At 37.6% G+C, this 22,666-nt stretch overlaps 1 protein-coding gene and 1 long non-coding RNA gene across 2 annotated transcripts in view; one reads left to right on the top strand and one right to left on the bottom strand.

Annotated features, from left to right (window-relative positions):
- Positions 1-212: 212 nt before the first annotated feature.
- The window catches only part of LOC134801187 (uncharacterized), a 33,456-nt gene continuing 11,002 nt past the window's right edge, over positions 213-22,666 (top strand). Inside the window, exon 1 of the mRNA XM_063773733.1 lies at positions 213-490. The gene's annotated coding sequence lies outside the window, so the exon portion shown is untranslated. The remainder of the gene's footprint in view (positions 491-22,666) is intronic.
- The window catches only part of LOC134801190 (uncharacterized), a 438,628-nt gene continuing 424,366 nt past the window's right edge, over positions 8,405-22,666 (bottom strand). Inside the window, exon 2 of the long non-coding RNA XR_010145634.1 lies at positions 8,405-8,606. This is a non-coding gene — a long non-coding RNA (uncharacterized LOC134801190). The remainder of the gene's footprint in view (positions 8,607-22,666) is intronic.

Here is a 22,666-nt window from a genome sequence, read left to right as displayed (position 1 = left end):
AAAACCGGTTGAAAATAGAAGTTCGTAAATTTCTAGCAACTATCTCTTTCACTCTAATTACGCCTTAGTTAGAGTAAAAGAGATGCCTGCAATTTGCAAACTGCGTGATTGCGTATACGTTCAGAAATGTAAGGTCTACAATAAAGTTTTTTTTTTTAGTTTCTGAACGAAACTTCACTCCCACCACTGTCGCCAACGAAACAAAATAAAAAATTAAACCGTCCATCTAGTTTCCGAACGAAGTCATCATTAGACGTACGCGTACACAAGAAAGTTTTTGTTGTATTTTCACTTACAATAGCGAAATTGTGTGTTACAAAACGATATCGTCATCAAAACATTATTGCTTCATTCATCGAGTTCATTTTAAAGCAAAGCTTTAATTAAGTGTCGTATTGTAATATTGTAACATTTTAAGATCATTCGATCTCGGTCAGAAAGTTACATCCCATCCTAAGTTGGAAAGTCTCAACAAGGCCGTTTCATACAGGTAAGTGGGATTTAAGGATAAAAAAGCATTTAAACGTAATCACATGCCACTTTCTATTTACGAATAATTATAATAATTACGTGATTCGCCACATCGTTACTACATTCCTCGGTCTTGATTATTCCATTTATTTTGTTATTGCCAGCGTTTTTATTACATCAGCAAGTGCGTCTATTTTATTGTAGTTTGTTTTGGTTATCTTTATTTTTGCCAATCTTTTTACGACATCAATCTCTTCACACCAAAAGCAGTCGCTGGTCACTGTGTCAACCAAACAGTGTAACCACTTTAAAAAAATAATAATAATAATTTAATTTTGCCGGAATAGTTATAAATGTTATAATCCCTACTATTAATTTATTATAAATGCTGTCTGTCTGTGCGTTACTTATGCTTGTCCTTATGCTTAATTTACACCACTGAACTAATTTAGATGAAATTTGGTAGGTATAGAGATAGTTTGAGACCCGAGGATAGTTTTTTATTAATCATCATTATGTGTATTATACAAAAAAGTTGAAGGCAGGAGCTAGTACACACAGCAACACTCCTGACTGTACATCAGTGGACCTTATTACAAAAGGCATAAGGTCCACCTATGTACAGTTAATAGTGTGGGCGACTGTACCTATTTAACTAAATATTTTCTTTAGGGTAGACGACATTGAGTGCCTAAGTTGTTTTATTTTAAACTATTCTATGATTATTATTTTCTGCTTAGCTAAAGGCTTAGGCCCCCAGGTAGTGGTTATTCCTGTGCCTCTTAGCACTAGGTAAGATTGATATCTTGATTATATTATGATTATGATTGATATCAGAGGACTGTCTGACACATTCTGACGAATGTGTCAGACACAAAGGAAGTTTTACAAGACTGTTTCAACTAAAATTGAACTTAGATTTAATCACAAACTAGAAGTAATTTTCCTGTATATCTTTATGCACGCAAACATGATGATCTCCAACCATCAACACAATTAAACTATTACCCAAATCTCTGCCATCAAAAGCATTGTTTGTACACTTCGGGATAATTGACCCATACAATCTGAGGTTCATCAATGACCTCCCATTATGCTGTGTGTGGTTATGCAAATCTATGACTTGTTTCCTTCTATTGTTTATGGATGGTAATCATTATTAAAGAGCTCATCCCTTTGCTCCAAATGTTATGTTCATTACTAGATGTGTATATGTATATATCAGCGGTCAGCAACCTTTTAGCAGCCAAGGGCCACATAGTAGTTAACGAAGTTGACGCGGGCCACACTTTGTTAATATTTATGACTTTATCAGACATTGTCGTTTGTCAGCATTACATCTGTGGCATTACATACAAAATAGCCTGGGAGGCTCGCGGGCCGCAAGTGAGAGGTTCGCGTGGCCCGCGGGCCGATTGTTGCCAACCGCTGGTATAGATGATAGACATGTACCTTTTTATTAACTTCCAAATAAGATGTTTCAAAAAAAAAAACTAATGACATATATAAAAACTATAACTTTCACTTGTTAGCTAATGAATTGTCTTTTGAAAAAATTATGTAACTAGCAATTTACTCCAGCAATAGGTTTTTATCAAATCAATTACTATCAAACTATTATTATCATGATAACTAACATAAGCAACCAAATATATTTGGCAACACTTCCCTATTTCTATAGTAACAAAGGTTTGTGGCAATATATTTGGTCACTATGGCAATATTTATTCACAAATATACAGTGTTAGGTCTTAAATAAAGTTTTTCCTCTTTAGGCAATACTTGTTCCTTACACATTCAGTCTGTGTAAAAGATTACACAACCAATTCCACCAACTTGTTCACATTTTAACATTATGTCAAGGCAAGTTAGTTTTCCCGATGCTTTTCAGTTGACTATAAATGAGTGGTTTGTTTCTTTCGATAATTAGTAATACCTACAGTATAAAGTTATTTTTTTTTGCTGGCTTACTCCTTGCAATTTCAGTAGGTATAAAGTTAAAAAAATACTATAATTGTTATGACAATTGAACAGCAAATACCGGATATGCAATATCACTCAATGCACATTTAAAATTGACACCTCTTCAAACATTAAGATATTTTTCCGTGGAACACATTACCCACCAGAAACTGAACCGGTTCAAACCAAAATCAAACAAAACAGAATCATATTAGTACAGACGTAAGGTCTAAAATAGACTGAAACAATGTTACGTATAGTATGAAGAATGTATGGTATTCTGTTATAATTGTTTGCAGTGATAATTAAGAGCTGGTGGGATAGAAAATGGGGTCTGTTCGCCACTTATCACTTTCCTCGCGTTACGCGTTGTTTCCTTTCCATACTTCGGGGTCATCCATTAATTACGTCACACGTTTAGGGGGAGGGAGGGGGTCAAGAAAATGGGACATGTTGTGACATGGGGGAGGGGGGAGTCACAAACATTGTGATGTCACTTTAACTTCATCAGTAACCGAAAATTAATTTATATTTTTTTATTCGCTGTACAGTTAAATAATGAGATTTTGGATGTAACTTTCGTTGTGTTATAAAATTACTAATATTTATATATCAAAAATATTTTTATATGAAAAAAATAATGCCGAGTTAATATTGTCGATTTCGTTGAAAACAAAATTGCCTAAAATGTGACGTCACACCAGGGGGGGGGAGGGGTTTGCAAAATGTGACCAAGTGTGACAAGGGGGGGGGGGGGGGGAGGCGTAAAAAAACCTAGAAATTTGTGTGACGTAATTAATGGATGATCCCTTCTTAATACAACACATTTCCAAGTCAGTGGGAAAGGTACAGTCGTCGAAAATAGTAATCACGAATTTTAGTAATCAGGTACATACTTATACTAGTATAAATAGTATAAAATCAATAAATACCTATGTATTATACTGAAACTTACTGATCAACTATCATTAATCACTAACACATTAACAAACAAAGTCCTCCGCCGCCTCTATCTGTCTGTATGTTCGCGATAACCTTAAAAACTTCAAGCTTTTTTCACCTTTCAATACTTATTGTGATTCTTAAGGAAGGTTTAGATGTGTATAATTAAGATTTTGTGTAATATAAACTGGTTGAAATATGACGTTTGCTAATGATCTCGGTCAGAATTTACTATACCCATTTGTAATCTTGGCTAGGCTCCTGCTCTCTGAAAGGGTTAAAATGGTTGGCTCTGTGCGGCGAATAAATATTTTTAGCTGTGTCCAGGTATTGAGGACATTTAAACCATTCGATAGCTAATATGCGGAGCGAAACGAAAAAGCCGGCATTCAGATAAAGCATTTACTGACAACTAAAAACAATATAATAAAGTGACAAATAGGGCTTGTGCACAAATCACGCGAGGTTCGATAGGGGTAGGGGGTCAAAAAGTAGCTGAAAACACCTCGCGTGATTTGTGCACAACCCCATAGACAAAAGGTATAAAAATACAAATAATATATAAAACCTATTTAATTAGTCCTCGACAAGCCGCTTCGTTATACAAGTGTTTACATAGTGGCTAAAAGTTAATTTGTAATGTTTTCCACTTATAGTACTTTCCACTTTCTACACTTGAGATTCTACCCGTTTACACGTATCGCAAGGGCTATTTGACATACACGATGGCATTTTATTAGTAGTAGCGAAAGTGCGTGTCATTAGCATTGAATTACGATATGTGTAGAATGTCAATGCCGACACAGGCCCGGATATCGAGACCTAGCCCAGGCACTTGGTATGGCACTTAGAATTTAGGGAGGCCACCTTCTCCATCTCAAAACCATTGCTAGGTTGCCTGAGCCCCTAAGTAGGCCCGGGCCTTGAGGCCTAGTCGGAAATATAGATTTGCTTATTGAACTACGCTAGCAGGGGAAAAGTAACGAAAATAGTCCTAAGTTATAGACATTTCACAATTTAACACTCAAACTAGGCGTCAAACTTAAATTAATAGGCAAGCCGGAGATAAATGATGTGCTTTTGTTCAAGACGGTTAACATTATAATTGGCAAATTCTTTGCAGAAGTTAACCGTGTAAAGGTTACAAACTAGAGTTACTTTTGTATTTAGAAAAGTATATAAGTAGGTAGATTAGGTAACTAACTTATAATTTAGTTTTGCATGAGGCAGAGAAAAAAACTATCATTTTCGACCAAATCAGAGCATTTTTCCATTATCTACACCCGATTCTATCAATAAGAAAGGGAAATTTCAACGCTCAATTATCGAGATTGGTAAACATTCGTTCCTTTGTTTACCACTTCATAGAAAATGGCCTAAAATAGGCTCTTTACAATGGCGTATAAGCCTTTTTTTAAAGTGTAGTTGGTTGCAGCCGCTTCCCAGCGATTTTGTCAACGGATTACGCAGAGACAATTGCCTTTTACGCTTCCGATGTCATAACCTGAGTATTGTCATTGCTTGCGCGGGCGCAGGCGAAGTGAGCCAGTGTAATCGGACCTTTAAATAAGTAACTTGAGTAGGTATGGTAGGTAGGGTAGGTAGGTAACTAAAAAACCGGGCAAGTGCGAGTCGGGCTCGCGCACGAAGGGTTCCGTACCATAATGCAAAAATCTGCAAAAAAAAAAACGGTCACCCATCCAAGTACTGACCCCGCCCGACGTTGCTTAACTTCGGTCAAAAATCACGTTTGTTGTATGGGAGCCCCACATAAATCTTTATTTTATTCTGTTTTTAGTATTTGTTGTTATAGCGGCAACAGAAATACATTATCTGTGAAAATTTCAACTGTCTAGCTATCACGGTTCGTGAGATACAGCCTGGTGACAGACGGACGGACGGACGGACATACAGACGGACGGACGGACGGACAGCGAAGTCTTAGTAATAGGGTCCCGTTTTACCCTTTGGGTACGGAACCCTAAAAACGTTATCAATTTTGAATAAATAGATTTTTTTTACTTAGCTTGTCTCATTTTTTCGCAAATGCCTCTTCCCTGGTTCGCCATAACTCCCCGATTTGAAGGCCAGTTGATGTTAAGAAAGGCGTCAAAGTCGTCCCGCCCGCACTTCTCCGTCGGCATCCACTTGGTGGCTACGTTAGCCCACCTATCCGGATGCATGCGATAGGCCCAGTCCCAGTCTCAGTTGATGGAATAAGTCCCAGATGAGAATAGGTGCATTTATATGAATCATTCATTCCCATCTGCCCCGCCTCACCGGTCACGTGGGCCGGGGATAAATGGGAATACACATTTGAGCTTAGTAAGCATTTGGAATGACATGGCTGCCTCGTTTAGTTTCCGTCGCCTCGTAAACGCGTGACGGTTTGGTCGAGCACCTAAACCATTGTTCAGCTTATGTAACAACAACAAACATTCCTACTGTTGGACAAACACCTCGAAATAAACATAAAAGGAGACAATAGTGGTACCTACATGTACCTATTTTAATTTTACAAGCTTTACGTTTACGTTTTACGTCCTCTACCTAATCATTTTGAACTAGTTCTTATTTTATTTTCTTTATTGAGAAAAAAAACAGATACAGGCCAATAATATTTACAGGCAAAATTACAAAATTTAGATATAGCCTACATCCTAAGACAATACAGTTAAAATTGTCTCATGTTTTAGTAAACTTACATAGTAGAGTCACCTGCAATAATATGTTAAATAATGAAGGGCGCAAAAATATCTGACACAATCTTAATAAGTTGGCCATAAGAGCGTGTCATGCACAATCATATTATTTTCCAAGTACCACCCCCGCATAGAAGTTTGTATGCAGGGGTGGTACTTTTGCAGCTGTAACTACAGTAGTAACCTACAATTAAATAATATTTTACTACTAAACTACACAAATATACTTTACATAGTCCTTTTTTGCCGTAACCATAGAGCTTGCATTTTTAGTTCACATCATTATTCAAAATTCAAATGACTGTATACTCGTGTATAGTCGTTCGATTCGTAACTGGCCCAGAACGGCCATGGCGTTCATGTTATGATAAATTCAATGATGACCCTAAAGGCAATTAGGTACATAAGATGATTCTGTATTTAGGCTTAGGTATTTAGTTATTATAGATCGACTAAATTTTAAAATAGTTATGACCGAATGAGATGAGTCACTATGTTTGTAGGAAGCCACAGAATTTTATTTATATTATGTTAATTAGACTTTAATGAAACCAAATTAATTCATCTATGTAATTATGTATCAAGCAACGTAAGCCAATAAAACATTTTGCTTTGCATATAGGTAGGCACTTATACACCGTGTTTTTTTTGATTTCCGTTAATTTCAAGGGTGCATTCCTGAGCTTAAATCATGTATTAACTTTCTCAAAGACACCGATATTCTAATTTACTCCTTTCGGAGATAATCAATAATTTATTTTTTTCCTATAAGGCCTCTACAAGCGTGTACACTTGCCTTAGGGCCGGTTTACATATTCATTAGTGTTTAGAATGAATTGATACATTTGCTACTAAACTTAAGTACAATCTCGGTCGATCGATGTTCGAAATGACATTAATAATTATGTCACAAATTACAATTGTTTGGTTGAGTTAAGTGTAATGCCCGTGTTACAACAACGCTACATGCTACATTTAATTACTTTTTAAACTAATAAAATTAAAAACAATTTTTTTTTGAAAATTAACTATGCCATTTAGTTCTCTATACCTACCCCGAAGTTAACGGAATTCAATAAAAACACGGTGTATAGGAATTCGGACTAAGACTTCGGAGATCGGATGCTCTAGGGGTTATGACTATGGCGTCAGCTGTGGACGTTGAAGACACAGTTTCAAATCCAGCCTCAACCACCGAAGGCTTTTGTCAAGTTTTCTTTTTTTTTTCTTGTCACTAAGAAAAGGTCTGTTCAATATTATTTATAAAGCCATAAAGCATTATACTTTTGCGCCTTTTTGTGTAAGATTTTTCACGTGACTCTACTCTACATACTAAAATAAATGCGAGACCAACAACGAACGTGGAAGTATCCGAGCAGTTACGATATGCATAAATTATGCTTTTACACGCATAAAAAGAACCATAAGCGTGATAGTAACCTGTCAGTCCATCTCGTTAATTACTTTGTAGTTTCATAGTTTGTCCTTCGAAGATGCTGTCTCATACTTATTCCCAACTATCAATTATCAACTTTCCCCCATCGCCACAAAGTCTAAATCACATTACACGCTTCAGATGTAACTAGACACGCAAGAAAATTGTAAGTGAAATGGGCAATTTTGTTTCGGCCTCTTAATGGCCGTTACGCTTCTATTGGAGAGCGATGGATTTCTAAAACATTGCCGTAACATTCTTAGATTGATAACTTTATGTTTTCTAAGTAATTTGCTAGTGATGGTTGCAATTTTCTTAGTTGTCTCGCTAGTGGCTTGTTCACGGAGTCAGGCGTGGCTCACTCCGCGATTTCGTCGCTTGCTACAGGTAGCTAAAAGTACATCCGTTCCACACCAATTTTGGCCATAAGCCGCGCGTGGCGCTGTCGCCATCGAGCGGCCATATCTGTCCTGATGTCCTGATCGTAACAGACGCGTTTTGTTAGAGAGTGAGTCTTCTGTACCTAGTACTATTATTTATTCTGTGACGGAGTCCATCGCCCACACTGTTAACTGTACATCGGTGGACTTTATGCCTTTTGTAATAAGGTCCACCGATGTACAGTTAGTGTTGCTGTTTGTACAGACACTAGTTATTGCAGGTGTCTCTTCTGCAAGATATGTTGCCTAAGTGTTTCATTGAGGGTCGGGTTGTGGAATAAAAAAGCGGCCAAGTGCGAGTTGGACTCGCTCATGAAGGGTTCCGTAGCAGCAAGTAACATAATAAAATTGCGGTTTACGATTTATGACGTATTAAAAAAAACAACTTAGTTACTAGATCTCGTTCAACCTAATTTTCGGTGGAAGTTTGCATGGTAATGTATTACTTCATATATTTTTTTTTAGTTTTATTATTCTCTTATTTTAGAAGTTACAGGGGGGGGGGGGGCACATTTTACCACTTTGGAAGTTTCTCTCGCGCAAACTATTCAGTTTAGAAAAAAATTATATTAGAAACCTCAATATCAACTTTGAAGACCTATCCATAGATACCCCACACGTATGGGTTTGATGAAAAAAAAATCAGTTTTAGTTCTAAGTATTTTAGTCTAATTTATTGTTTTTTTTTCTATTTTTGTGTGAAAATCTTAATTCGGTTCACATCAGAATACATCTACTTGCCAAGTTTCAACAGTATAGTTCTTATAGTTTCGGAAAAAAGTGGCTGTGACATACGGACGGACAGACAGACAGACAGACATGACGAATCCATAAGGGTTCCGTTTTTTGCCATTTGGCTACGGAACCCTAAAAACGTGCCTTTGGCAATATTATGACATTTGTTTCTGCTCCTGTAACTAGATACGGTTTCATGCAATTACCAAACTATAAGGGTTCCATTTCTACAATTTTGACGAAGTAAGAAAAACCCATATGATTGATTTTATATTTAATTTTGAAGAATATTTTTTTGTTGGAATAGCACCGGCCATAATCTCTTTGCTTTGGCCAGCTTTGGCTTTTTTCGTACTGTAAGGTTTTCTTTTGTGCAATAAAGTTTATAATAAATAAATAATGTTGGTAACTTAGTAAATACAATCTTAGTGAAATAATCTAATAAAGTGTCTTTCTATGATACAATTTGACACAATACCTACTTAAATCCAAAAAGAAGTTTTTTGGGAACACAGTATAATCGTGTTTTGACCCTTTATCCCATTAATTACGTTAACAATTAAGCAGCGATTATCGCTTTCTCACGTAACACTTCTGAGTTCCAATGTTGTGTTTGTGTCAAGCCATGAAAACATAGTTATGTCACAATGATACTCATTACCTTTGGCCAAAAAGAATAGATAGTATAGAGGGGTCCTGTCATTGTAAATTTTGTAGTCACTGTAAATTTACTGCTATCTATCGACACACGACTAAAACTCAAAATGAAAACGTATAAAGTTATCAAAAAATGTATATATATGGATAAATGATTTTATTATTTTTATATCATTTTGATCCATGTTCATTCACTGATATCTATGTGTTAAAATTGTTAAATATAAAACGGTGTCGTCACGCCATCTAGCCGAGGATAGGCTAAAGGTGTGTGCGGCATCTATTCGAGAATGACTTTTACTTGAATTCCGAGGCACGTTTTTTCCTTAGACTTTATTCGTCTTATACGAAGTTACATATGTCTTTGCCTTTGGCTAAACTACGGCATAAAAGGCTCATGAAGAAAAACACAAGGAATGCCTATAAATATATTTTTTTAATGTTTATTAAAGAGCTTTATCGCTTAGCGATTATGTCGCTCCATATAATCAACATGCTATATTTGTGACGTTCCACGGCAAAAGGTACCTTATGGCGGCTGGCGCTTACCTCGCATAGCGCCGCAATAATATTGGAGCGGCGTAAGCGCCAACCGCCATAAGAGGTACCTTTACCCGTGGGACGTCACATTTACTAGCTTGAACAGTGCTCTGGCCTCGTTCGACAACGGAAAAGCCAGGGCCCTATTGCAGCCACCAACATTGTGAAAAGTATTAAATTATATTTTCAGTTGGCTCCTAAAGGTCTCGTTCCGCACACATTCCACCAATATGACCTATAAATATTGAAAACGTTCGTAGCTGATCATCAATCGACCTTATAACTTGGAAACAAGGTTTAAGAAGGTTCAGTTAAGGGTTAACGAGCTAAACGAGATCCAAAGAAACCTCGGGCATCTGCAGACTTCCTAAAGTTACTAAACCCAAAAAAATGCAATTATCAAATCGTAAATAGACAAAATGTCGCACAAATGAGTAGTAGCTTGTTTTGCATACTAAACCTAAACAGATGTAGAATTTATTGATGCCACATGCGCACTATAATTTATTCCAACCGCACATCCTTTTCCCCCTCAGTCACGCTTCCATACCTCCCCCACTTTAATCTTACCTTCAAGCCTAAACTAAGGTCAAAATTCCACGAATTTGGCTAAAAATCTTTGTCACCTTCCGTCTGGAAATGCCACTGAGACTTAGTCCACCAAAGACATGAAGGTATACAATTGCCACTTTTGTTATAAGGTGCAAATGTGTCAACATCTCTGACATCAACTGACAGTAACACATTTAACTGACCATTCATAGATTTTATCTTGGTGCCATAACCACTCACATGCTTTTAGCAACTGTAGTTGCACGCTGTCACCCTTATTTTATCATAATAATAGATGTCATTGAAAAATATCAATCATGTGAGTGGATTTGTCAGGTATAGTTGGTCAAACCAATGTGTCAGTCAGTAAGAACCAGGAAAACTATACTTATCCTTTTCTTTTGGGTGCTAGTACTAGTGTAAGAGAAAGATAGTATAATTCTCTCTGTCTATGATTGAAATAATATATTTGATATTTTATATGAAATAATTTATATGATTGAAATAATACCTATGATTTGGAGGTCCAAGGGGGAGGCCTATGTTCAGCAGTGGACGTCTTATAGGTGAGATGATGATGATGATTGAAATGAGACAGTCCTTTGACAAACTATATAATACGTGCAACACAAATGTGGCTTACCATCAGATAGGGTCCGCATGCTTCATGTGCAATAAGGACCTTTCTATCAGAATTTCTGTTGGAATTTCAGATAAAAAGGACCCTATTGCACTTGAAGCATAATGACCCTTCTGCAATGGAAAGCTCAAATAATTGAACTCTATTTTATTGTAATAAGGCATACTCATCTTGCACGTTAACACGTAACGGCTATCGACATGGTACGTTAAGCATGGCTGACCGCTCGCGCTCATTTTCAAAATGGCGTACGTGCATTTTAATGTAGGCACGCGTACATCTGTGTGTAAAAGTATGTGTAACATACGAAGGTCGAGCTGAGATGAGTATTTGTTATTCGTGTCGTTATGTCGACAATGTCACGGACCGGGTGTTTACGCACGTAGATATGACGCTCATGTAGGTAGGTAATTGATTTGTCAGGTGCAGAATATGATATATTATAATTTAGTCAGTCCCATTCAGTTGAAGATGAAAGTTACCGGCTTAGCCCAAAGCATTAGCACGCTTTGTCAATGAGCTGGTCTTGACGGTTGTCTGTCCTACGGTAGGACAGACAACCGTTGAAGAAGACATGTTCTGGATTTGGTCAAGGGTAACATGAGACGCTCTGTGAGGCCTGCCACCTGCTGAATGATATGATAAATGATGATAATGCTTGAGCCATGTACACCTCAGAATTCTTTGAATGTTGTTTGGCTCGGGGGTGCTGAGAAGCCTGCCTCTTATTTACCTAATTATCGGCAATGGCTTATGAGGGACGGTCTTTGAAAATAACTAGCTAGTACTTGAATGAGTATTAGATCTCTTTTAAAGAATACTGCCAAGTTATAACTCCCTCGAGATAAGGCGTAATGTTAATCTAATGTCTGCTATATCTAAAATATTAAGGGGAGAATCAGACTGCCTAGACTTGGTGGCAAAAACGACTACCTTTTTTGTTCCCGACAACTACCTACGTTGTCGCAGCCATCGCCTCCTAGATAATGGAATCATTCACACGACTGCACACCAGTACTCTGCAATAGGCCTGATGACAAATTTTGAAATCCCTTTTATTATTGTCGGTACACTTGTATTGGTTCCGAAAAACACAATATTTCAGCTATACTCATAAGATTTAACATAAATAATTGCATTTTATTATAGCTAGTTTAAAACTCGCGCGAAAACGCCTCGCACGACATTTGTGACGTCACCATTTAGTTGGTGGTATGGTGGTAGACATTGTTTACATACTTACAGTTACGAATTTCCCTTGAATCCGAATGATATTGTTAATTCAGCACCATATATTACGATTAGGGGTGATATATACATTACAAAAATGTATCACAATAACTCATTTTACACAATAACTCTCACACGGTTGCAATTTAAAATTAATTATTTAGATACATGTAAATTTTGAGTGAAAAGGTTTTACTTTTTAATTTTTAATTTTTTCTAGTTACGACAGCCAACATGGCAATGATAGTTCCATTCAGCCAAATAATTAAAAAAGTTTGTTGGTGAAATATCGTATTATTTCGCATTTTATTTAGATAATAACAAATAGATATCTCCTTTATATCGTGTAATAATATTTTTTGGACGTAATAAATGTTTGGTGGTGAAATAACATTTTTTTGCACCTTCGAACTCTTTGGTGAGAACGTATGGATTTCGGTCAATGAGGTTGTCTATGTTGCTCTAAGAAATATGTTATGGATTGATGACGTCACTGTTTGGAACGCTTCTGATTGGCGTTTCAATAATAATGGCCGATTGGAGAATTTTGCAGTTTTATTTTATTGAATATATTAATAATCCTTCAGTTTATACTGAGATTGGGCCATTTTTTAGAATCATATTAACATATATGTTTCTTTGAAACCATTATTTCCGTGATTCTTTGTTACTTGCAACAGGCCTATTGTCCGTTCCCGGACACTTCTTAATAATTTCTTATCTTTTGCACCTAACTCCGACTTGTTTGCCGACGAAAGTCATAAACTTGTTAAAGATTTTTTACGTTTTTGCGAACAAACATCCAATAGCTAGCTTATTAATCGCTCTATTATTACTTTGGTACTTAATTTTACTACTTAATTTTACAGTGCATTGGTGTTAGCTGTAATGCTGTAAAATTTAATTTCAATAAATATCAAATATCAAATATGGCATTTTATGTTGCCCCGAGGTCACTACGATGAGTTGAAATACCAAAAGTTATACTTTTGTCGCCATCAACTATTATTACTATTTTGCCTGTGTCTATTCAGCGTTGAACTTAGCCGCTGAACGGATATTTTACACCTCTAATCGATTTCATAACCAAAAGAATTAGAGTCTGTGCGGAAAGAGAAGAGTCGTGCAATGTAAGGGAACGCATACATTCTACGACACTTCTCTTTCCGCACAGACATACATATGCGTCGTAACCTTACAAATTCCACAAATGAAGGTAAAACTGAATGATATGCATAACGGATCGATCCCGTTAATAGCCCGTGGCCGATGGGCAATAATTAACGATTGAGGTACAGTTGTTGCAATTAACAGTTCCGTTCGTGTATAACCTGTAACTGTAACACATGTACAGTCACCTGCAATAATATGTTACTCTTTGAATGCCGCAAAAATATGTGACACGTTCTTATGGCTCTACAAATAAGATCGTGTCAGATATTTTTGCGGCCTTCGTTGTGTAACATATTATTGCAGGTGACTGTACAGTCAGCAGCAGAAGTAGCTAAGCGGATAAATAATTTACAGACACTCTTTAAGTGCCATCACTGGCATCATAAATGTCAATTTCTATGGAAATATCAAGTTTAAATACAATTAGGGATCAAATCAAATCATTCTATGAAATAATAATTATCCTCCTCCTCCTCTCTACCTCCTAATTATTAGGAGGTAGAGTTTGTCAAAGGCGCCTAGCCTTTCAAGGATAGTATACACCAGATAATTTGGGACGGGTACCGCGGTGGCCGGGTGGCTGTCGCACTTTGTCGCTGCCAAGTCGGCAGACAGACTCCAGACAGATCGGATCGGTGTCATTGGATTGAATGCAATTACTAAAACGGTTCAATAAACTCTTCTTCTTCTTCCTCGAGTTATCCCGGCATTTTGCCACGGCTCATGGGAGCCTGGGGTCCGCTTGACAACTAATCCCATGATTTGACGTAGGCACTAGTTTTTACGAAAGCGACTGCCATCTGAACTTCCAACCCAGAGGGGTAACTATAGGCCTTATTGGGATTAATCCGGTTTCCTCACGATGTTTTCCTTCACCGAAAAGCGACTGGCGATATCAAATTATATTTCGTACATAAGTTCCGAAAAACTCATTGGTACGAGCCGGGGTTTGAACCCGCGACCTCCGGATTGAAAGTCGCACGCTCTTACCGCTAGGCCACCAGTGCAGTGCTTCCATTTGTAAAAACGGTCCAATAAACTGATGGTTAGAGTTAAGCCACGAAAAGTCTGCAGCGATTTTGATAGCCCTCGCAGTGCCAGTGTTATTTATACGTCATAATTTCATAGAAGTTTGACGTTTAAAATAATACTTGCACTGCGTTGGCTATCAAATTCGCTGCAGACTTTTCTTGGTCTGACTAGGTTCATGCTGACCACAACATATGATTAACTATCCTTCTTCTCTTCGGTCTTCCAACTATGCAATGCATAATCAATTGACCATGGGTCGATGGGCAATAAGCAAATTGGCGAAGCTGCGATGAGTGTGATTAACCTACTGTACTGTTAGTTTAATAGTTATGCTTGCTTGAATACGAGTATGATCGTTTTAATGTGTTTTTTGGGAATTGTTCATAAAGCTCTTCTAAAAGACATAGAACTGCAAAATGGCATGGACACATTATGGATGAATTCATTTATGAAGTGGCTGTTCAATCAGCTGGGTGTAAATCAACATCATCATATCAGCCGAAAGAAGTTCACTGCTGGACAAAGGCCTCCCTCAATGATCCCCTCAGCAGCCGGTCACGCGTGCTGACCTCATCTAACCTGCCGGCCTAGCCAAGGTGACAATCGCTATCGCTTCGACAACAAAACGCTTTGTGTATCTCTATCATTCTTCCATATTAGTGCGACAGTGACAGTTGCGTTTCGATCGCTACGGAGCGTAAGCGATTGGCATGTTGGCTACGCGGCCTGTCCCTGCGATTTTGACCAGCGGGCTCAGCACGGTTCCATTTTTATCGACTATCACTATGCGCGTCCCTTTCGCACTTACATACTTGTTAGAACGTGACAGGCATGGTGACAAGGGATAAAAACGCGACCGTGCTAAGCCGCCAGATCGCGATCGTCGGTCCATCTTGTAGGAGCCTTCCCACAATTTTGGGTGTACATATTTCTAGGGATAGGTTCGTATGTACGTATATATACGTACAAATGTGTCTGTCTGTCAGATGTCGGCTAAATCAGTGGCGGAAATTAGGCACATACATGTCTACGGACAGATCTCCAGCAGACAGATCACATCTGCCAAACCGGGCTGACGGACAGATCTGTACGTTGAATAGTTGTATATGATGGTAGCTAGAGTCCCGTCCAATGCTAATGAGTAATGTGAATTAACTATCAGTACAAAACAATCATGCGAATTCAAATGCCCTACGGCTATAGTACACATGTTTAACACAAGTAGAAATGTCGATCAATTACGCATGTTATCGCCGATCTGACTTTCCCATAGCGAGCTATGAATTATACATGATCCGCTCGTGCGCTTGGAATCGGGACGGACGGGGCACCTATTTTGTATTGCTTGTATCTTATTGCTTTCTCCATCAATTAATATAGGTATTCCACGGAGTGAGTCCGCATACATAACCACAGTCGTGTATAGATATTTCATTTCATTTCTTTATTCACAAGCAATATTTACATCGCATTGGAAATTATACATAAAAATTGGCCAACACACATTGGAAACTGTCCGTCATGTTTGGAGTTCTTATCTCTAATATTATTTTCTACCTGTATTGTATGTTTCGTTCGTTCATCATTCGTTTGTTTCGCGTGTCTCCAGTTTTCTTGCTTGCCGCTCGGTCGCCTTCAGTCTTCAGTCCTGCTTCAGTCTAAAGGGACCCACTGATTAACAGTCCGCCGGACGGTATAGGCGTGTCAGAACAAAATTTTGACAGTTCCGAACAACTGACAGGCCAATACCGTCCGGCGGACTGTTAATCAGTGGGCCCCTTACGACCTGTTTCCCACTGACGTCCAGTTTTTTGCGGGTACTGTTTTTTGCAGGATCCCGTTTTAGTAGTATAGGTACTAATATAGTAACTTTCACACTAGGATTCTGTTTGCGGGATCGTGCATGCATACTACAGAAAACTGGATCCTGCAAAAAACCGTACCCGCAAAAAACTGGACGTCAGTGAGAAACAGCTCTAATAACCTTGTCACAGTGACAATAGTATGAGGTCCCTAGCGACTTTCATATTGATTGTCACTGTGACAAGGTACGAAATGGTACTGACATTAAATTATTTCACTGTCCAATTTCAACTGCACAATGCGGTGAAGCCTCAGGTTGCAAGGGGCTTCTTCTTTCATCAACTGACTATACCTTCAATCCTTCATCTTAGTCTTATGGTGGTAATCCATCTGTCTAATATCTTGGTCCAATGTCATTACGTCTCACTCTCTCATTAAGCAAAATGTGAGACAAAATACATATTGGACAAAGAAATTGGGCAAGATAAAGATAAAATTCAAGTAGGCATATTACAATGCGCTTATGAACGTCAAATAAAGCTACACCGGCTCCAACCCTACACCTCTGCCTCGAAAAGATTTAAATTCCCTCTCGATTGGAGGAATACCACCCTTACGTAAAACCTTGTCTTATTGGAGGTGTGTAGACATTGTCTAATTTTGCAATTTCTCAAATATCACATCGGTAACAAATACTTGTCAGACCTGTCTATTACCGGCCAACGGATTTGTCTACAAAAAGTGAGACAAACAAAAGAACCCGGTTCGATTTCAAAATCGAGTCAGTATGGTACTGGGTTAATAATACAGGCTTAACCGTCGCGTGTGATCTTTATTATTAACGTAACTAGTTCTTATCGCTTTCGTATTAAGGTCGATATTTGAATGATTGCGTAAGGCGCTAAACGTTGTGTGTTAGCGCGTCGAAGGAAATGTGTAATTATTGTAATTAAATAAACACGTTACGTTATAAACAAAGTCCCCCGCCGCGTCTGTTTGTTTGTGTGTATGTATTATGTATTTTCGCGATAAACTCAAAAACTACTTAACGGATTATCATGCGGTTTTCACTAGTCAATAAAGTGATTCTTGATGTGTATAATTTGTTACTGTTTTGTGTAACCCGTGCGAAGCTAGTTATAGAATAAAAGTTAGGACGGATACCCGCCCGCTAGTTCAATGCAATCGGGGATGTTACACGGGTTGGAGTCCAGGGGGGCTAGCCAAGATGACAAATCGTACATCGACAAACGCCAAACGAAAAGTAAAAATGTTACGGGATGACAGATGCTACTAAATACAATAAAAATACACAATTCGTTGTAGGTAAGCCTATATTAATATTTGAAGAGTTCCCTCGATGTCTCCAGGATCTCATCATCACATCCTGACCAGATGGCCGGGGTCCCATTATCATCTGCTCTGAAATTTGTAACCTTTGAAAAAAAAACCGGACAAGTGCGAGTCGGACTCGCCCACCGAGGGTTCCGTACTTTTTAGTATTTGTTGTTATAGCGGCAACAGAAATACATCATCTGTGAAAATTTCAACTGCCTAGCTATCACGGTTCATGAGATACAGCCTGGTGACAGACGAACGGACGGACGGACGGACGGACGGACAGCGGAGTCAACGGTACCCTAACAATAACTATCCAAATTGCCCCAGTCGTCTTCGAGAAATCGAGGAACATAATTTAAAATCTTGAAGTAGGCATAAATTGTAACATATATTATGGTATTTGCCCTACTGTGTCATTCGACCTGGACACCCTACTTTTTACTTACCTACTCCCCTTTCCAGACATGCATATCCTGTAACCCATAAAAGCATAAAATTAGGTTTTAGAAATATGTATATGTAATGCGAAATTGAATTTCATTCGGACTCCGACCACGCTAAATGTGCACCAACTTGGCAATACATAATACATACATATCCCATAGGAATGCTAAATTGGTCATAGGTAAGTACAGTCACCATCAATAATATGTTACTCAACGAAGTCCGCAAAAATATCTGACAGATCATACTTGTAGCGCAATAAGAGCGCGTCACAAATTTTGCCGGCCTTCGTTGTGCAACATACCTATTATTCTCGTTAGACGTGCGCGCCGCCGCGGCGCGCCGCCGCCATTAGGAGTCAGCGCGCCGCCGCCGCCGCCGGTAGTTTAAAATTCGCGCCGAGACAAACCCGCAAGGGACTACAAATTTAAAATCAATGGACATAAAGCGCGTGCAACGTGCCTAGCTTTTGCGTTTAGACTGTTTCGTTTTTTTAATTCATTGCTTGGTTTATTTTAACCCGTAAATCGATAACGTCCACTATACTGGACATCCCAAGAAAAAAATCTGCACCAAATATAGCGATAATTTCCTGATAGCGTACTTTCACTACCAGGAAACTACTTGAAAGTATGTAAATAAAAAATTGGGAAGTTAGGAACCAATATGAACATAATCTTTTTGCCAAAGTCCTACAGAACGCAGAACTTGCAAGGAAGCATCCAACAGACTGATATTTTTACCATATTTATGCAGCATTAAAACATATAATAGATTACTGTTTCTTATATAGCAGTATGATTTACTTAAAAATGTGTTGTATTTATGGATAAAACACGTGTAAAAAGTGTAATGTCCAGTATTTTGATCGCTGTCGATTACACGGCACTTTTGCTAAGTCCAGTATGTTGGACATTGCCAAGTATGCGAAGAGTAGAATTATTAAATTTTCTGGCAGTTTTTGTCGTATAAAATTAAATAGAGGTCACATCCGCAGGAAAAAAAAGTTACGTATTTTAATCTATTTGGTTCATTAAGTTGTAATACGGCAAGTATACTTGCCGTATTACAACTCGGACGGATTCGTATGGATGGATTTGTTTTCGGATGTAAACTGGTGATAATATAAAGTTATATAAGTTTTTATACAATATTTATATTTTTTTGTTTAATGGTTCAGTAAATATTATTTTCTTAAACAAAAAAAAAACAAATCCACACAGAAACAGGAAACAAACACACACACACACACCACATCCACAGGAAAAATCCGTTTCCGTATTTTAATCTATTTGGTTCATTAAGTTGTAATAAGTACGGCAAACGGCAAGTACATATTACAACTTAATGAACCAAATAGATTAATGTGGATTTATTTTCATCAAGAGACGGACCCGATTTCATTTGTGAAATTTCTTACACAAATGTTGTTAAAAGTGCATACATTATTGTAAAAACCATTGCTGAGATATTACTACTGCATCCTACGATACCCAGCTAAGTTTGATTTAATGTTTAATAAACCACGTCAATGACTGGTAATATTTTACCACCTACCTACGAGCTATAAAGTTATTGCAAAAATATAAAAAGAATTGGTTTTACTTAAATTCATTACATAAGTTGGCATTATCAGCAAGTGTATTTCTAATTAAAAAACCGGCCAAGTGCGAGTCGGACTCGCGTTCCAAGGGTTCCGTATATTACACAATTTTTAACAATCAGTGCCGGATTAAGATATTTTGATGCCCTAAGCATTTCTAGGTGCCCCCTCTCTCTAGGTCATCAAGATTACATTGATTTTTTGGTAAATTGAGAGAAGTTCATTGCCGCATTACAGCTGAGAATGGAAATCAGTCACATCATTTTATCACGAAAATTGACAGTGCCGCAGCAGTAATGTTGCAACAGAGTACCTAATGCTGTTGCAGTCGCCACCCGAATGTCACCTTTATCATAGCTTAGAATAGAAAGTAATAGAAACGCGAGCGAAGCGAGCGCGGAAATTTTTCGATATAAAAACGCAATATGATAGACAGTTGTACATTTTTACTTTTAGTATGGAAATCAGTCAATTACTCGTAAGTAGGTAAGACCGTTAAATATTTAAAATGATTATCTTATCAGAAAATTATCACCAATTACTCCAAGAAAACTACTACTCTAAGTAATCCGGCACTGTTAACAATGTATTTTTTATGTGAAACGTGAGTGAAATCTCTTTAAAAAATCCGTAGGGGTCGGATCAAAAACTGTAATTAAGTCCGACTCACGCTTGACTGTACATTTCTAATAGATTTTCCTGTCATCTATAGGTATAGACCTATTTTATGTATTTTTTTTTTTAATTTAAGACTTAGTAGTTTCGGAGATAAGGGGGGGAATGGTCATTTTTTGCCTATTTTCTTGAATAACTTCTAAACTGTTTATTCGAAAATTATAAAAAAAATATATTTGAGATCCTTACAATAAGCTCTTTCATTTGATATGTAACATGATATAGTTTGAAAAATTTTTTTTTTCATTTTTTCATTTACCCCCCAAAAGTGGCCCCCATGTTTAAAATTCATTTGTTTACGTTACATGTCCGTATTTGGGTCACAAACTTACATATGTGTACCAAATTTCAACTTGATTGGTCCAGTAGTTCCGGAGAAAATCGGCTGTGACAGACAGACAGACAGACAGACAGACGCACGAGTGATCCTATAAGGGTTCCGTTTTTTCCTTTTGAGGTACGGAACCCTAAAAAGGCAATTATTCTATAATTATTACAAAAAACATGAATTGGACTAAAAAACCTCACGCACATAAAGTACTGTACCTATAGGTACTCGGCAGTGACCAAAATACTGGACGTCTTTTCTTACGGGGCGTATCTTTTTATTTACACCGTACCTGGCAACGTCCAACATACTTAACATACCTACGTTATTTTTTTCGAAACTATTATAAATACATATATTTTTTCATGATTTTTCTACAATATACAACCACATCATAACACAAAAAAAAACGATACTACACAGATTTTTTTATCCCTTGTCGATTTGAGGGTTAAGCGTGGTGATTCATGAATTTCATTATACGTCGTATTATTGAAAAGTTGAAAAATCCCACGCCGCCGCCGTAGATTTTTTCGAGGCGCGCCGCCGCCGGGTTTTCTCGGAAGTAGCTACTTGCTGGCTTCGGATTCAATTAAACGGACTCCCAAGGTCGTCCGTTTAAAACGAATCCTCAGCCTGCAAGTAGCTACTTCCGAGCCTCGACAATAATGTACTATTATCCAAATCCAACAGCGTTCAAGGAATTCTGATGAATCATATTGTAAAAGAAATACCTAATGACATCATAAAATCTTACTTAGCAGCAGTAAACACGATAAGTTCCTCCAATCCAATCCTAAAATTCATTGGTAACGCTTAGACCATTTCATTTCTTAGTGGCATGCAAGATTCAATTATAACAGCAGCAACAGTATCATCATTCAGATTTACGAGAATTAGACGTGCGCGCCGGTCGAAAAAAACCCGGCGGCGGCGCGCCTCGAAAAAATCTACGGCGGCGGCGTGGGATTTTTCAACTTTTCAATAATACGACGTATAATGAAATTCATGAATCACCACGCTTAACCCTCAAATCGACAAGGGATAAAAAAATCTGTGTAGTATCGTTTTTTTTTGTGTTATGATGTGGTTGTATATTGTAGAAAAATCATGAAAAAATATATGTATTTATAATAGTTTCGAAAAAAATAACGTAGGTATGTTAAGTATGTTGGACGTTGCCAGGTACGGTGTAAATAAAAAGATACGCCCCGTAAGAAAAGACGTCCAGTATTTTGGTCACTGCCGAGTACCTATAGGTACAGTACTTTATGTGCGTGAGGTTTTTTAGTCCAATTCATGTTTTTTGTAATAATTATAGAATAATTGCCTTTTTAGGGTTCCGTACCTCAAAAGGAAAAAACGGAACCCTTATAGGATCACTCGTGCGTCTGTCTGTCTGTCTGTCTGTCTGTCACAGCCGATTTTCTCCGGAACTACTGGACCAATCAAGTTGAAATTTGGTACACATATGTAAGTTTGTGACCCAAATACGGACATGTAACGTAAACAAATGAATTTTAAACATGGGGGCCACTTTTGGGGGGTAAATGAAAAAATGAAAAAAAAAATTTTTCAAACTATATCATGTTACATATCAAATGAAAGAGCTTATTGTAAGGATCTCAAATATATTTTTTTTATAATTTTCGAATAAACAGTTTAGAAGTTATTCAAGAAAATAGGCAAAAAATGACCATTCCCCCCCTTATCTCCGAAACTACTAAGTCTTAAATTAAAAAAAAAAATACATAAAATAGGTCTATACCTATAGATGACAGGAAAATCTATTAGAAATGTACAGTCAAGCGTGAGTCGGACTTAATTACAGTTTTTGATCCGACCCCTACGGATTTTTTAAAGAGATTTCACTCACGTTTCACATAAAAAATACATTGTTAACAGTGCCGGATTACTTAGAGTAGTAGTTTTCTTGGAGTAATTGGTGATAATTTTCTGAT

Source organism: Cydia splendana, chromosome 21 (assembly GCF_910591565.1).
Source record: "Cydia splendana chromosome 21, ilCydSple1.2, whole genome shotgun sequence".
NCBI lineage: Eukaryota > Metazoa > Arthropoda > Insecta > Lepidoptera > Tortricidae > Cydia > Cydia splendana.
The sequence above is the reverse complement of the archived record's forward strand: the minus strand, read 5'-3'. Positions and strand labels throughout refer to the sequence as shown.